Raw genomic sequence first — 13,795 nt, forward strand, 5'->3', positions numbered from 1 at the left:
GTTCAACTCCTCAGTCTTTGTGTATAGTTAGTTCTCCGTCATCCAGTAAACACGTGACAGTGATACATCTGGCTGCATCAAATTGCATCGAACATTGTTCTACTCACATTCACTCTGATCTTTTGTGCATTTCTGACTCGTTTCTTGGTTGACCTGTACGACTTCCTGCGGTCAGAGAAGATAAATTATGGGTTAAGGGGCTCAGCAGGGGAGTTTGAGAAAAGGTGAGGGATGGTTGTGACCGTGTTTGAGGAGCTGTCTGTCGCAGGGGGGGTGGGTGGTGGGGGGATGGGGGTGGATGGTGAAGAAGGGGAAAAATCTGTACAGACTGTATAGTTGATTGTTGGGAAGTATATTTCCTGGGCTGTTTATTTGCTGTAACCTGCTTTGGTACAAGTTTGTAATAAAATACATTTAAAAAAAATAAGACCATTAGACATAGGAACAGAATTAGGCCATTGAGCCCATCGAGTCTGCTCCACCATTCAATCATGGCTGATATGTTTCTCATCCCCATTCTTCCCATAAGAGGGGTCATAGAGGGGTCAATTACTCGGGGGCATAGGTTTAAGGTGAGAGGGGCAAGGTTTAGAGTAGATGTACGAGGCAAGTTTTTTAAACAGAGGGTAATGGGTGCCTGCAACTCGCTACTGGAGGAGGTGGTGGAAGCAGGGACGATAGTGACATTTAAGGGGCATCTTGACAAATACATGAATAGGATGGGAATAGAGGGATACTGACCCAGGAAGTGTAGAAGATTGTAGTTTAGTCAGGCAGCATGGTCGGCACGGGCTTGGAGGGCCGAAGCGCCTGTTCCTGTGCTGTACATTTCTTTGTTCTTTGTTTGTTAACCACTGATCCCCTTATTAATCAAGAATCTATCTGTCTCTGTCTTAAAGACACACAATGACTTGGCCTCCACAGCCTTCTATATATACAATATGTGCCACTCCTCCACCTAGTTCAGTACTGTTTGCAAAATTTGTCGATTTTGATGTGTCTCCCCATCCTATGACTTTAAACAGTAAGCCTTTTAGCTTTGGAAGTAACTTCAAAAAATAATATCCTGCAGCAGCTAGCTATCAAAGATTTTAATAGCTATATTCCGAATATTTCTTTGGTGCAATTTTCTTCTATCCTGGTAGCGCAGTAATTAAAGCAAAATAAAGATGTACAGGTGTGGTTAACATCAGCTGAAGAGTTGGTGTCGATTGCTGGTCAAACTGTTCCCATTATTCCCATTGGATTCCGTTCTGTTGTTTAACAACAATAATACCCAAAAAGAAAGGTGTTTTACTCTGAGGGGTTTTAGCTCTAAGTTTTGCTTTCTGACAAATTTAGTTCAAGTAACTTACGTAACAATTGCAGTGAGATATTTTAAAACATGTTCTGGAAGAAGGTTATCGAGATTTTGGGCGGGATTCTCCGTCCAGCGATGTCGGAATCACGAAATGCGATTGGGCGGCGAATCGGGCGTGAGGCGAAAATCATTGCCGGCACCGGGCGCCCGACAGAAGATATGCTCCGGTACTTTGACATCGGCTTCAATGTATTTAATTCGCACGTACAATAAACGCCGTTGGCATATCATTAACAAGCCTGACCTGGTATTCTATGGGGCCTCTGCGATGCTCCGCTTCCGCCAGGAGGAATTATCAATGGCAGGTTTCATTTGTGGTTTTAAAAATCAGGCAAAAGGCGCCATGGTTGCTGAGGGAGAGAGAGAGGTAGGACATGTTCCCAGAGGCACAGCTGTGGGCTGCCGGGCCTGCCGCTGGCTGAGGAGGTGTCTGCCAGGGCCAGAGAGATTAGCGAAGGAGTTCAAGGCGCTGTGGTGTTCCAGCACCTCCCCTGCGTGAGTCACCAGCACGGGCCCATCACTGCCTCCTCTCTCGGGGTGCCTGATGAACAGCAGCCACCTTAGAATTATTCAGATACATGGCAGAACTCAAACCTTTTCAGCGTTTGTTCTCCTGAAGCAATATTTTGCATTCAATCACAACACAAAAGGAATAAAGCAAGTAGTTTGCATCGGAACATAAAAATCTGCTTTTGAGGTTAACATAAGTGGGTTCTTCAGATCGTTTTCAGGTAGGCGTACTGCAAGAAGCAACTCTTTTTATGTTTGTCTTACTTGACCTACTTGCAGATACCAAAGAGCTTCTAGGCCTTTAATTCAACTGCCAAGCACCTAACTTTGTCACTACATAATTGTCACAAACATGCAATTTTGATATTGCAGACTTAAGGTCATTGGTTTTGAAAGATACATTTCTGTCTTCAAAACTTTATATTGAGTTTAACAGTCTTTTTCTAAGTGGAAGTATGGACAGACAACAAGACACCTTTGTGCTTATCCAAATCCCATCGGACTCGTACCGTTAGGGCTGGCTACGAATAGTATTTAAAATGCAAAAGTCTCCTCCAGTTGGTATCCTCTAAAAAGGTGTGAAAATCCCTTGGTTTTGCAAGAAACACAAGACAGGAAGGGGCTTCAAACGATCAAAACATAATGAACTTCTTTGCTGTGTGAAACAATGGGCGCGACCTAACGGCCGTGTTAGCCATGGGTGCAAATCCCACAAAGGCCGTTAAATCTCATAAGAGGCCAAGGATTTGTGCCGGGGAAATTTCCGATCCGATCTTCCCAGCCCCCTCCAATGACTGGATCAAGTTCACGCCCAGGAAGGCTTAATGTACATCTTCTGCCCTCAAGGAATCTTCCCACCCATCAGCCATGACATCACTCTGGCGCAAATCGTTACTGCTTTTTAAAAATGGTAGCCAGGCACCATGACCCCCAAGAGGGAGGTAGAAGGTGAGCTCCACTATGCACCAGGAAGGACAAGGGGACAGAGGCCATTGGGCAGCCCCAGGGGCAGTAAAGGTGAGGGAGCACTTGTTGGGGAGGAGAAAGAAGAGCGTAGCTGTCGGGGGTCACTGGCTTTACCCGCTGGAAGGTCACTAAGTTAATTGTTGGGGGAATATGAGTGTGTTGTCGGAGGTCAGAGATTCTACTCTCTGTGATGTAGGAGTCCGGGGCAAGGGTGGCTGTAACTGCGTTGGTGCGGGAACATAGGGTGGGGATGAGATGTGATCATTGCCATGGAGGTTGGCCAGATGGGCAAGGTGGATGAGACCACACAAGGCAATGCAACTCGGAGCCCACTTCACGGGTGGGGGTTGGAGTTTGGTTTCACCTGTGGATTAGCAATCCAGTAAACTAGGGTATGGAGGAATGACACCAATACACTCCCTGAAGTCTCCAGCCTGACTAAGCAGGGTGCCTATTAATGCTGCTTCGCCCTGAAAGAGGAACCAATTGTGCCCAGATTGTATCCTAGGGTTCATGCTCGTCACATTAATTGGCCCATAGAACTTAACCCTTAGCCCCTTCAACTACCCAGTGTCATACATAAGGCTGAGACTTAGTTTTGTGTGTCAGGGCTGGTAGCTGATGACTCGGGAACAATTGCCTAGAGGGACGCATCTCCCCAGGCTGCAATTCAGGCCGTCCCCCCCTCTCCCTCAGCTAAAGCGAACCTCACCGTCCAAATGCCCATGGCCAGGTGCGATGAGTGAACACATTTCCCTCCTGAAAGATCCCCCAATGGTCTCCATTGTGAGGGAGGGATTCCCTAGACTGATGGCCAGCTGTGAGTCAGAGTGGGCGAGGACACATGCAAGGGACCATCCTGTTCTGGAGATGGGAGGGCACCAGATCTGTGGATGTGTGATTACTGCAGGCAATCTACCGCGACTGGCTGCCCCCAAGGTCAGGTTGGCCAAAGGGTCAAGGGATGGTAATGATCAGTTGATAAGACACCCACCTCTCTTTCTCTCCCTCTCTCTACCTCTCTCACTCTCTCTCCAATCCTCGCAGGATTGCAAAGTATTTGGAGACGGAGCCAGTGGACCTCGCAGTGATCTAAATCACAGCATTGGAAGAGGAGGAACTCCTCCCCGTGAGTCCAGTACTCGCTCCTCAAAAGAAATCAGAATCCTCAGGTCCACCATGTCACCGCCCAGGCCACCTGCTGGGTCTGATGGCACTGATACCTGGCCTGTGTGGGCACTGCGCATGGGTAGAGATGATTTGTGAGAAAGGGAGTCCCAGGGGAGATGAGGAAGCATACGGAAAGTCCGCTGGTGGGGCCCTTCTACGTGGCAGCATATGGGGTCCAAGTAGTATAGGGAGAGATTAATGAAAGTGGGAGTAGAAGACAAGAAGCATTTACCCTGGCAGAACAGAGGAGGTAATTTGTCCTTTTGTGGCATTGAACACCCGCCCTCTTGTGCAGGCCACCATCTCCCAGGTGAGGTTTGTGACCTTATTGGAGGGTCTCCTGCCAACCTGAGGGTAGATTATTGATCTTCTCTCCCCCATGGCATCCAGCAAACTGATGAGGTCCCTTCCTTGAAGCGGGGAGCAAACTTCTTTGCTGTCAACCTTCAGGCTTGACTAAGACCAAGAGCAATGGGGCTGTTTAAATGCAGTGTCCTCTTGATCAAACCGCTCAGATGACCCCCGGGGTGAGCGACTCAGATGGTTCACACCACGTGGGGAATTTTTTCTTTCCAAAGTGCCGAACAATTGTGGTCCGGACCGCAGCAATGGGACAGGCGGTAATTGCGCGGTTTTCATGGCCAAAAATTACACTTAGAGTGGGATTTACCCGTTGTTCACACCGGCGGGATATCCCGGTCCCACCGATGGTGAACGGCTTTCCCGGCGACGAGGGGTGCAGTCAACGGGAAATCCCAATGACAACGGCAGGGCCTGAAAATCCCGCCAGCGGGCCAACGCCACCGCCGAAAAACACGCGAAGGGCTGCTAGGTAAATCCCGTCCTTCGCCTGGTTTGTGGAAAATTCCACCCAATGACTCTTTGAAATTTAACATAGAAGCCATTTTTGTGTTTATTTAACTGTATACAGGGGGCTGTAAGGAGCCATCTTGAGTGGCAATGTGAGAGACAATAGCAGCTGATAGCATTCAGTTGAAACAGCCAAGGGGGATTGCCTCTGCCAGCAGTTGTCAAAGAGGAAGGCATTGAGAAATCAACCGCTATTTTGCTGGAAGAATCCTGGCAATTTCAAGCATCGTGGCCACTAGTGAGGAACAAGAAACCTTTTCTCTCTGTCCCAGAACAGGCTTGACCTGCTGAGTCCAGCTGAAAAAAAGCAAACACCGACTAGCCAACTACAAAAGCCATTGGAGCTGCTCATGTTTCAACCGCTGGGCAGCACGGTGGGGCAGTGGTTAGCACTGCTGCCTCACAGCACCGAGGTCCCAGGTTCGATCCCGGCTCTGGCTCACTGTCTGTCTGGAGTTTGCACATTCTCCCCGTGTTTGCGTGGGTTTTGATGCACCGTCAATTACCACAAGACGCGAATGGTGGAACAATCGAGGACCATTCGGTCCATCTCTCGCTGGAAGACTGAGACTCCATTAGTGACGCCGAAAGGAACCCTAAGGAAGTGTTAAGAGGCAGCCATCTGCTTCGAACGCAGTGTATTGGCGGTCCTCCGGGCAGATGGGGATCTGGTGGTAGGCGGACTTCAAGTCCACTGTGGAAAAGACTCAATACTGCGCAATCTGATTGACCATGTCAGATATGCGTGGGAGGGGGTACGCGTCGAGCTGCATGTACCGATTGATGGTCTGACTGTAGTCAGTGACTATCCTGTGCTTCTCTCCAGTCTTCACTACCACCACTTGAACTCTCCAGAGGCTGTTGCTGGCCTCAATGACCCCTTCCAGCAGAAGCCGTTGGACCTCCGACCTGATGAAGGTCCTGTCCTGGGCACTGTACCGTCTGCTCCTAGTGGCGATGGGTTTGCATTCCGGGGTGAGGTTCGGAAACAGGGAAGGTGGATCGACCTTAAGAGTCGTGAGGCTGCAGACGGTGAGGGGGTTAGGGGTCCGCTGAATTTTAAAGTTAGGCTTTGGAGATGGCACTGAAAATCCAGGCCGAGTAACAGGGCAGCGCAGAGGTGGGGGAGGATGTAGAGCCGGAAGTTGCTGAACTCTACGCCTTGGATGGTGAGGGTCACGATGCAGTACACCCGGATTTCCACGGAATGGGATCCGGAGGCCAGGGAGATTTTCTGGGTGACGGGGTGTACCGGGAGGGAGCTGCGCCTTACCGTAGTGGGGTGAATGAAGCTCTCTGTGCTCCCGGAGTCAAAGAGGCAGGTTGTCTCGTGCCCATTGATCTTCACCGTCGTTGTCGTGGTCGCGAGGTTGATCTAGGACTGATCCAGGGTGATACAGACGAGTTGCGGCAGATGCTAGGAGGTCCTGGGCTGGTCAGCAGTGGTGGCGGTAGCGGCAGTCGATGAACGGCCAGACCTGCAGGGGTCCTGAGGCGCCGTCCAAAATGGCACCGAAGATGGCGGCGCCCACGGGGCGCACGTGGCTTGCGAATGGGAAAATGGCAGCGCCCCTGGGTCGCACGTGGGTGGGGGGGGTGTAGGAACACTGGGCCTGGAAACAGCGGCGACTGACCGGGCCTGGCAAACAGCAGCGAAGTGTCCTTTCTTCCCATACCCGTTGCAGGTCGCACTCCGCGCTGGGCAGCTGGGGTGTTTGTTTTGCCCGCAAAAATAACACTTGGGCCCCCCAGAGTTGGCTGGCTGCTGCGCGGCGCAGGCTTGCGGTGAGCTGGAGTCGGCAGCTGGAGGGGCCTACGATGCCCACGAAGGTGCCGCGCTGTCGGGAGCATAGTGCTGAACGTTACAGGAGACCACTTCTAACGAATTAGCGAGCTGCCTAGTTCCCGCAAGATCGAGCGTATCCCCTTCCAATAGCCGCTGGTGGACGTACGCAGACTTCATGCCCATGACGTAAGCATCTCTAATTAAAAGTTTGGTGTGCTAGACTGCTGAAACTGCCTAGCAGTCACAGTTCCTACCTAGGATGTGCAGGGCACGCGAGAAATCATCCAGAGACTCCCCGGGGAGTTGCTGTCTCGTGGCCAGGAAGTGCCTGGCGTATACTTGATTCACTGGTCAAACGTAATGACCCTTCAGGAGCTCCATCACTTCGGAGTAGGTGGGCGCATCACGGATGAGGGGAAAAATGTCAGGGCTCACCCGTGAATAGAGGACTTGGAGCTTCTGCGAGTCCGAGGGTTCTTCAGCGGTTGTTCTGAGGTAGTTTTTGAAGCAGGCTAGCCAGTGGTCAAAGGCGGACGTAGCGTTGGCTGCTTGAGGGCTCAGCTGCAGGCGATCAGGCTTGATGCGGAGAACCATCGTTTAAAAAATCTTGCTCAATAAATTGATGCACCGTCAATTACCACAAGGTGAGAATGGTGGAACAATCGAGGCTTTTTTGAGCAAGAGGTTGTGCCTCCTGTAGCTGGAACCAGAATGGCTGCAGCATCGGAGAGCACACACTTTTATACGCCACCTGCTGGGCAGAGCCAGCAGGCAGGGATTTACCATTGTACCCTTAATATACGGGCCGTAATATACATAATATGCCACTAGTGGTGACTACAACAGGTTTCACCCCCACAACACAAAGATGTGCAGGTTAGATGGATTGGCCACACTAAATTGCCCCTTAATTGGAAAAAATTAATTGGCTACCCTAAATCTATAAAAAAAACTTTCAACAGCTTTATTTCGTAAAGAAGGAACTCAAATGATGCACTTGCAATTATATCTCACAGAGGCCGATCTTATATTGGGCTGGATTCCCTGCCATCTGCCACCAGTAGCGGAGTTCCCCTTGAGGCGGAGAATCCAGCATTGGACAAAAAACGGAGTTACCGCTCTTCCAATGCACTGGTCCACTGCTGTTTGCAGCATCGAGGTCCATGCCCCGTGCCAGCGGAAGGATTGAAATGGGTCAAACTGACCCATTTTCATCCGATTAATGGATCAAGCCCACATGAAGCTCCGGTCCTCTGGACCGCTATTCATATGGATGAGACTTGGTGCAGATATATCCCACCATGGCCCTAGGATTGCAGAGGCAATGCAGGAGTACTCATCAAACATTAATGAGTTGACAAACGAGGGGTTGGTTTAGCACAGTGGGCTAAATAGCTGGCTTGCAACACAGAACAATGCCAGCAGCGCGGGTTCAATTCCTGTACCGGCCTCCCCGAACAGGTGCTGGAATGTGGCGACTAGGAGCTTTTCACAGTAACTTCTTTGAAGCCTGCTTGTGGCAATAAGTGTTTAATATTATTAATTAGCACAATTAGTGAAAACGTCCAATGGTGATCAATTAGCCCAAGGGTATGAACAGTTTGATAGGCAGGATAGGATTTAGCAAACAAACGCAGGAAAAGCATTGAACAATGCTTGCCGAACCAAAGGTTAGGTGATCGTTTGCGCCAGTTGTGCAATTTCAGTCAAATTATGCCAGAAAAAAGCACAATTGAGCAGACACTTCTTGTCTTGGTGATTTACTTGATTCTGTCGGATTCTATTTTTGGCTTTTGAAAGTCCTGCTTGTTTCAGGAAACAAACTGCAAGCGGAATTTCAACCAAGCAATCGGGGTCTCACCTTCCAGCTGGAGAGGCAGCAATAGCCATGTGTTGCATCCTTTAGGGAAAGCCCTGCCCTATTAAGTGCCAGCCAGCCACTTAAGTGACAAGCGGCAGATCTTCCCTGGGCTCAATGACCATGGAGAAAGAAATCTTCCCCCGACTGTTGCCAATCGATCAGAGGCTGACAGCTCCTTATTGCTGTCGGCACCACTTTGGAGCAGTGGGTTGGCATACAGTAGGCCTCCCCCTACTAAATGCCTACCCCTTTGATCAGGCACTAAGTGGAACAGGGTTTGCTTTCCAGGTTTCCAGCCTGATGGGTGTCCTGCCTGCCACTCGTATTCAACTGACCTAAGGGCTTTAATTGGTGCCAGGGCGGGAAGACCATCCACAAACATTCCCATTTTGACATGGGCGGCAGACAGGTCGATGGCAGAGTCCCCACCCAGTACCCTCTCACCAGGCTAAATGCCCCTTTCCTCCAAATTCACCTCAGAAGGCCTTTAAATTCTGCCCTGTGCATTCTGTGTTCTCTGAGCTTTATGGATTAGCAATGCTGTATAAATGCATCTTTAAGTATGTGTGCATAAAGCAAAACTCCCACCGATTGAGTTTTACTATCAGTACTTCTTAATTTGTACAGCCCTCCATTTTATTTGCTCCAGATATTTACATTCGCTCACTTTTTCAATTTCTTCGTCTTCCGTTTGTGATCGTCCTGAAATACACTCTATATTTTGTTTCCCCTCTGCGTATCTTCAGTCAAATCTTTATACTCTTCTTGTTTATTATTTTGTTGTATTTCCAAGTCATTAACAGATGAAGTAATTGCTGTGACGTCATCTACAAAGCATATATCTGTTTGTTTTTCTCCATCAATATTTAATACACTCTCTTCTAATGGTATCTTCTTGAGCGTATCTTCCATTACTATGGTGAATGGTTCGGGTGAGATTGCAACCCTTTGTCTGTCCTCTCCAATCTTCGCATATCCTTCAATTATACCTGTTTTCCTCAAAGCTATAAATAAATTGTTATCTTCCATTGAATCGAATGCCATCTTGTAGTCAATGAATTTCACTCAGAGGTTCAGCTGGTTTCATCTGGCATACATTTGGCTTTTCAATTATCTGGTGTATGTAAATTGTCCATTGCAGGGTATCCTTCTGCAACCCGCCTATTTCTCTTGGTTGGTACTTATCTAAAGCTGTCTTTATCCTATTTTGGATAATTCTAGTTTGAATTTTGTATAAGTGCGATAATAGACGGATGGGCCTTCAGTTCTTAATGTCAGTGCTGTCTCGTTTTTTTGTGAAGAAGACGATTTCTGTTTCTTTCAAACCTTTCGGCACATTTTGTTCTTCAGCTATTTGAAAAGAATACGATACGACGTTTGGGATGGAATCAGGGACAATTACAAAACATATGGAACAAAATCTGTGCATAGCTCCGAGAGCAATGGGAAGACAGTTGTTACACAGACCCATTTGGGACAAAATTAGGTGCAATGAAATGTGCCAGAAAACCCAGTGTTTCGGGCATCATTCAGAAATTAAAAGAAGCCACATGGAGGTGGGCTGAGAAAACTGTTTAAAGAAATGATGATCGTCGGATAAAAAACATTCATGGTATGTCAGCCCAGAAGGGGGGGACAGAGAAGGAGGTGATGCAGCATCATAACTAGAGGTTGCCCTGTAGCAACCACATGGATGAGAAGGGCAAGAATGAGAAATAAGTGGACAAGGCATGAGGAGGGCTGCATCCTGCATTTGATGAAAATTACCGAAAAAAATTAATGCAATGAACTCATCTTCCATACTGTAAACTATACCTTGCATTTTAAACTCAGATTAAGGCAACATTTTCATCACTATCACACAGAAAATACCATTTCTAAATTTAAGATTTTAAGTGCGACAGAAATGGGTGCATTAATACAAAAAATACTTGTTTGTTGATAAATATCAATCAATTGATATGAAAAGGCGACCTTGTGTGGAGGCCGAAATGTAAGCCCATTCTTTGTGGGAGGAACTGTATAACTGCTAGTTCTGGCAGCTGCTTTTATAGCATTGGATCCTTTTAAAAAGGTAGGAGATAGGACTTAGTCAGGTGATTGAAGGATTTTCTATTTTGTTCTGTGCATTCTGTATAGCGCACATGCATCTATATGTCAGTATTTACAAATAAAAGGATGATGCGCAGACTCCATTGGTTATTTTGACCTTGAACTAAATCATAGTGCGCCCTCTTACGGTTTTGTGAGTTGAGTTTGATTTCCTTTATGTTTTATTTTGCAGTGTAACCATATATTCATTTGCACAGTGTGTCAGATACCAGGGACTATTTATTTATTAGTATGTACTGCAGGAAAACTGTACAAGCATCATAATTTGCAGAGCCAGTGGAGTTTAGTGCAGCACAAATCAATCATTGTATTTTGATCCTCCATTAGCAACACTGATGTAGAAGGATAGGGGCAGTATTAATTAATTCCTGCAGGCATTACCCAACATCTATTTCATGTCATTTGTGGTGGTCACAGTTTCACGCTCCTTATACTGACATCTTGGATGTGGCCCAACTGGTGGTATGTTATTAATCTACATGACGAGGGACTTCCGGGTGCGGCGATGACCAGCTGAGTCGCACGTTTCGGCAGCTCCCGGTGTAACGGACTTTTGGGCTCTTAATAAGAGCCCCAACGGCAATTTTAACGGCTAAAAGTACTGTGCGGTGAACCAGAAGGGAATCCCCCCTGGATACGGATGGAAAAAGGAGAGGAAGGTGGCCGGATTGCGGTGGATCCTTTAGAGCAGCGGCAAGGAAGGCAAGCAAAAACCAAGATGGCGTCGGAAGGTGGCAGTTTAACATGGGGCCCTGAACAACACGAGTTTTTGAAACGCTGCGTGGAAGAACTCAAAAAGGAAATGAAGAAGGAGCTGTTGGCCCCAATATTACAGGCGATCGAAGGGCTAAAGGAGGAGCAAAAGACCCAGGAGCGGGAGCTTCGGGTCGTGAAGGCAAAGGCTGCCGAGAATGAGGACGACATACAGGGCCTGGTGGTGAAGACGGAGATGCACGAGGCACACCATAAACGATGTGTGGAAAGGCTGGAGGCGCTGGAGAACAACGCGAGGAAGAACAACCTAAGGATTCTTGGCCTTCCTGAAGGTGCGGAGGGAGCGGACGTCGGGGCATATGTGAGCACGATGCTGCACTCGTTAATGGGAGCGGAGGCCCCGGCGGGTCCGCTGGAGGTGGAGGGAGTATACCGAGTGATGGCGCGAGGACCGAGAGCAGGAGAAATTCCTAGAGCCATAGTGGTGAGATTCCTCCGTTTTAAGGACAGAGAGATGTTCCTTAGATGGGCAAAGAAAACTCGGAGCAGTAAGTGGGAGAACGCGGTGATCCGCATATACCAAGACTGGAGTGCGGAGGTGGCGAGAAGGAGAGCGAGCTTTAATCGGGCCAAGGCGGTGCTTCACAAAAAGAAGATAAAATTCGGAATGCTGCAACCGGCAAGACTGTAGGTCACATATCAATGGAGGCACCATTACTTTGAGACGGCGGATGAGGCGTGGACTTTTATCGTGGAAGAAAAATTGGAATGAGCGGGTTATTAAAAAAAAGAACTTTTGAAACAAAGAGGTGGGGCGAGTATGGGGGCGAAGAATGGGGGAAAGAGGAGTTTTATGTTATTAATCCTGTGATGTGGTAACTTTTCTCTCTTCCACAGGAGGTGGTGGGGGGAGGAAAGGAGGTGGAAGAGATGGGGCGTTGGCCATTGGGGGCGGGGCCAAGGGGGAAGCGCAGGCTCGGTTCCCGCGCTATGATAATCATGGCGGGAATAGGGAAGCAGGAAGGAGGGGGCATCGCACGGTGCGAGCCGAGGTCACGGGGGGAAGCCAAGGTCGGCCAGAGTTTGCTGACTTCTGGGAGCAACATGGGGGGTGTAACTACGCTAGTGGGGGATCTAGCGGGAGGGGGGGGTGGGAGGGGGGAATTATTGGGCTGCTGCTGCTGGGGAGAGGGGGAGCTGTTATGGGGTGGGTTGGGCGGGGGGGCACCGCCTGGGGGGGGGACACAGCTGCGTGGGAACCGGGTGAGGAGCTGGAAAAAGGGGATGGCTAATCGACAAGGGGGGGGGGGTAAAAAGCCCCCCAACCCGGCTGATCACGTGGAACGTGAGAGGGCTGAACGGGCCGATAAAGAGGGCACGGGTACTCGCACACCTTAAGAAACTTAAGGCAGACGTGGTTATGTTACAGGAAACGCACTTGAAACCGATAGACCAGGTGAGACTACGCAAAGGTTGGGTGGGGCAGGTGTTCCATTCGGGGCTAGATGCGAAAATCAGGGGGGTGGCTATATTAGTGGGGAAGCGGGTAATGTTTGAGGCAAAGACTATAGTGGCGGATAGCGGGGGCAGATACGTGATGGTGAGTGGCAAACTACAGGGGAAGACGGTGGTTTTGGTAAACGTATATGCCCCGAACTGGGATGATGCCAATTTTATGAGGCGTATCCCGGACCTAGAGGTGGGAAAGTTGGTAATGGGGGGAGATTTCAATACGGTGTTGGAACCAGGGCTGGACAGGTCGAGGTCCAGGACTGGAAGGAGGCCGGCAGCAGCCAAGGTGCTTAAAGATTTTATGGAGCAGATGGGAGGAGTAGACCCGTGGAGATTTAGCAGACCTAGGAGTAAGGAGTTTTCGTTTTTCTCCTATGTCCACAAAGTCTATTCGCGAATAGACTTTTTTGTTTTGGGAAGGGCGTTGATCCCGAAGGTGAGGGGAACGGAGTATACGGCTATAGCCATTTCAGATCACGCTCCACATTGGGTGGACTTAGAGATAGGGGAGGAAACAGAAGGGCGCCCACCCTGGAGAATGGACATGGGACTAATGGCAGATGAGGGGGTGTGTCTAAGGGTGAGGGGGTGCATTGAAAAGTACTTGGAACTCAATGACAATGGGGAGGTCCAGGTGGGAGTGGTCTGGGAGGCGCTGAAGGCAGTGGTTAGAGGGGAGCTGATATCAATAAGGGCACATAAAGGAAAGCAGGAGAGTAGGGAACGGGAGCGGTTGCTGCAAGAACTTCTGAGGGTGGACAGGCAATATGCGGAGGCACCGGAGGAGGGACTGTACAGGGAAAGGCAAAGGCTACACGTAGAATTTGACTTGCTGACAACGGGTACTGCAGAGGCACAGTGGAGGAAGGCACAGGGTGTACAGTACGAATATGGGGAGAAGGCGAGCAGGTTGCTGGCCCACCAATTGAGGAAA

General features: G+C 49.1%; 1 protein-coding gene across 24 annotated transcripts in view; it reads left to right on the top strand.

Annotated features, from left to right (window-relative positions):
* Positions 1-13,795, top strand: part of LOC140429768 (receptor-type tyrosine-protein phosphatase delta-like) — a 3,491,723-nt gene that overhangs the window by 742,223 nt on the left and 2,735,705 nt on the right. The window lies entirely within an intron of this gene.

The sequence above is a fragment of the Scyliorhinus torazame genome, chromosome 9 (assembly GCF_047496885.1).
Source record: "Scyliorhinus torazame isolate Kashiwa2021f chromosome 9, sScyTor2.1, whole genome shotgun sequence".
NCBI classification, from domain to species: Eukaryota; Metazoa; Chordata; class Chondrichthyes; order Carcharhiniformes; family Scyliorhinidae; genus Scyliorhinus; species Scyliorhinus torazame.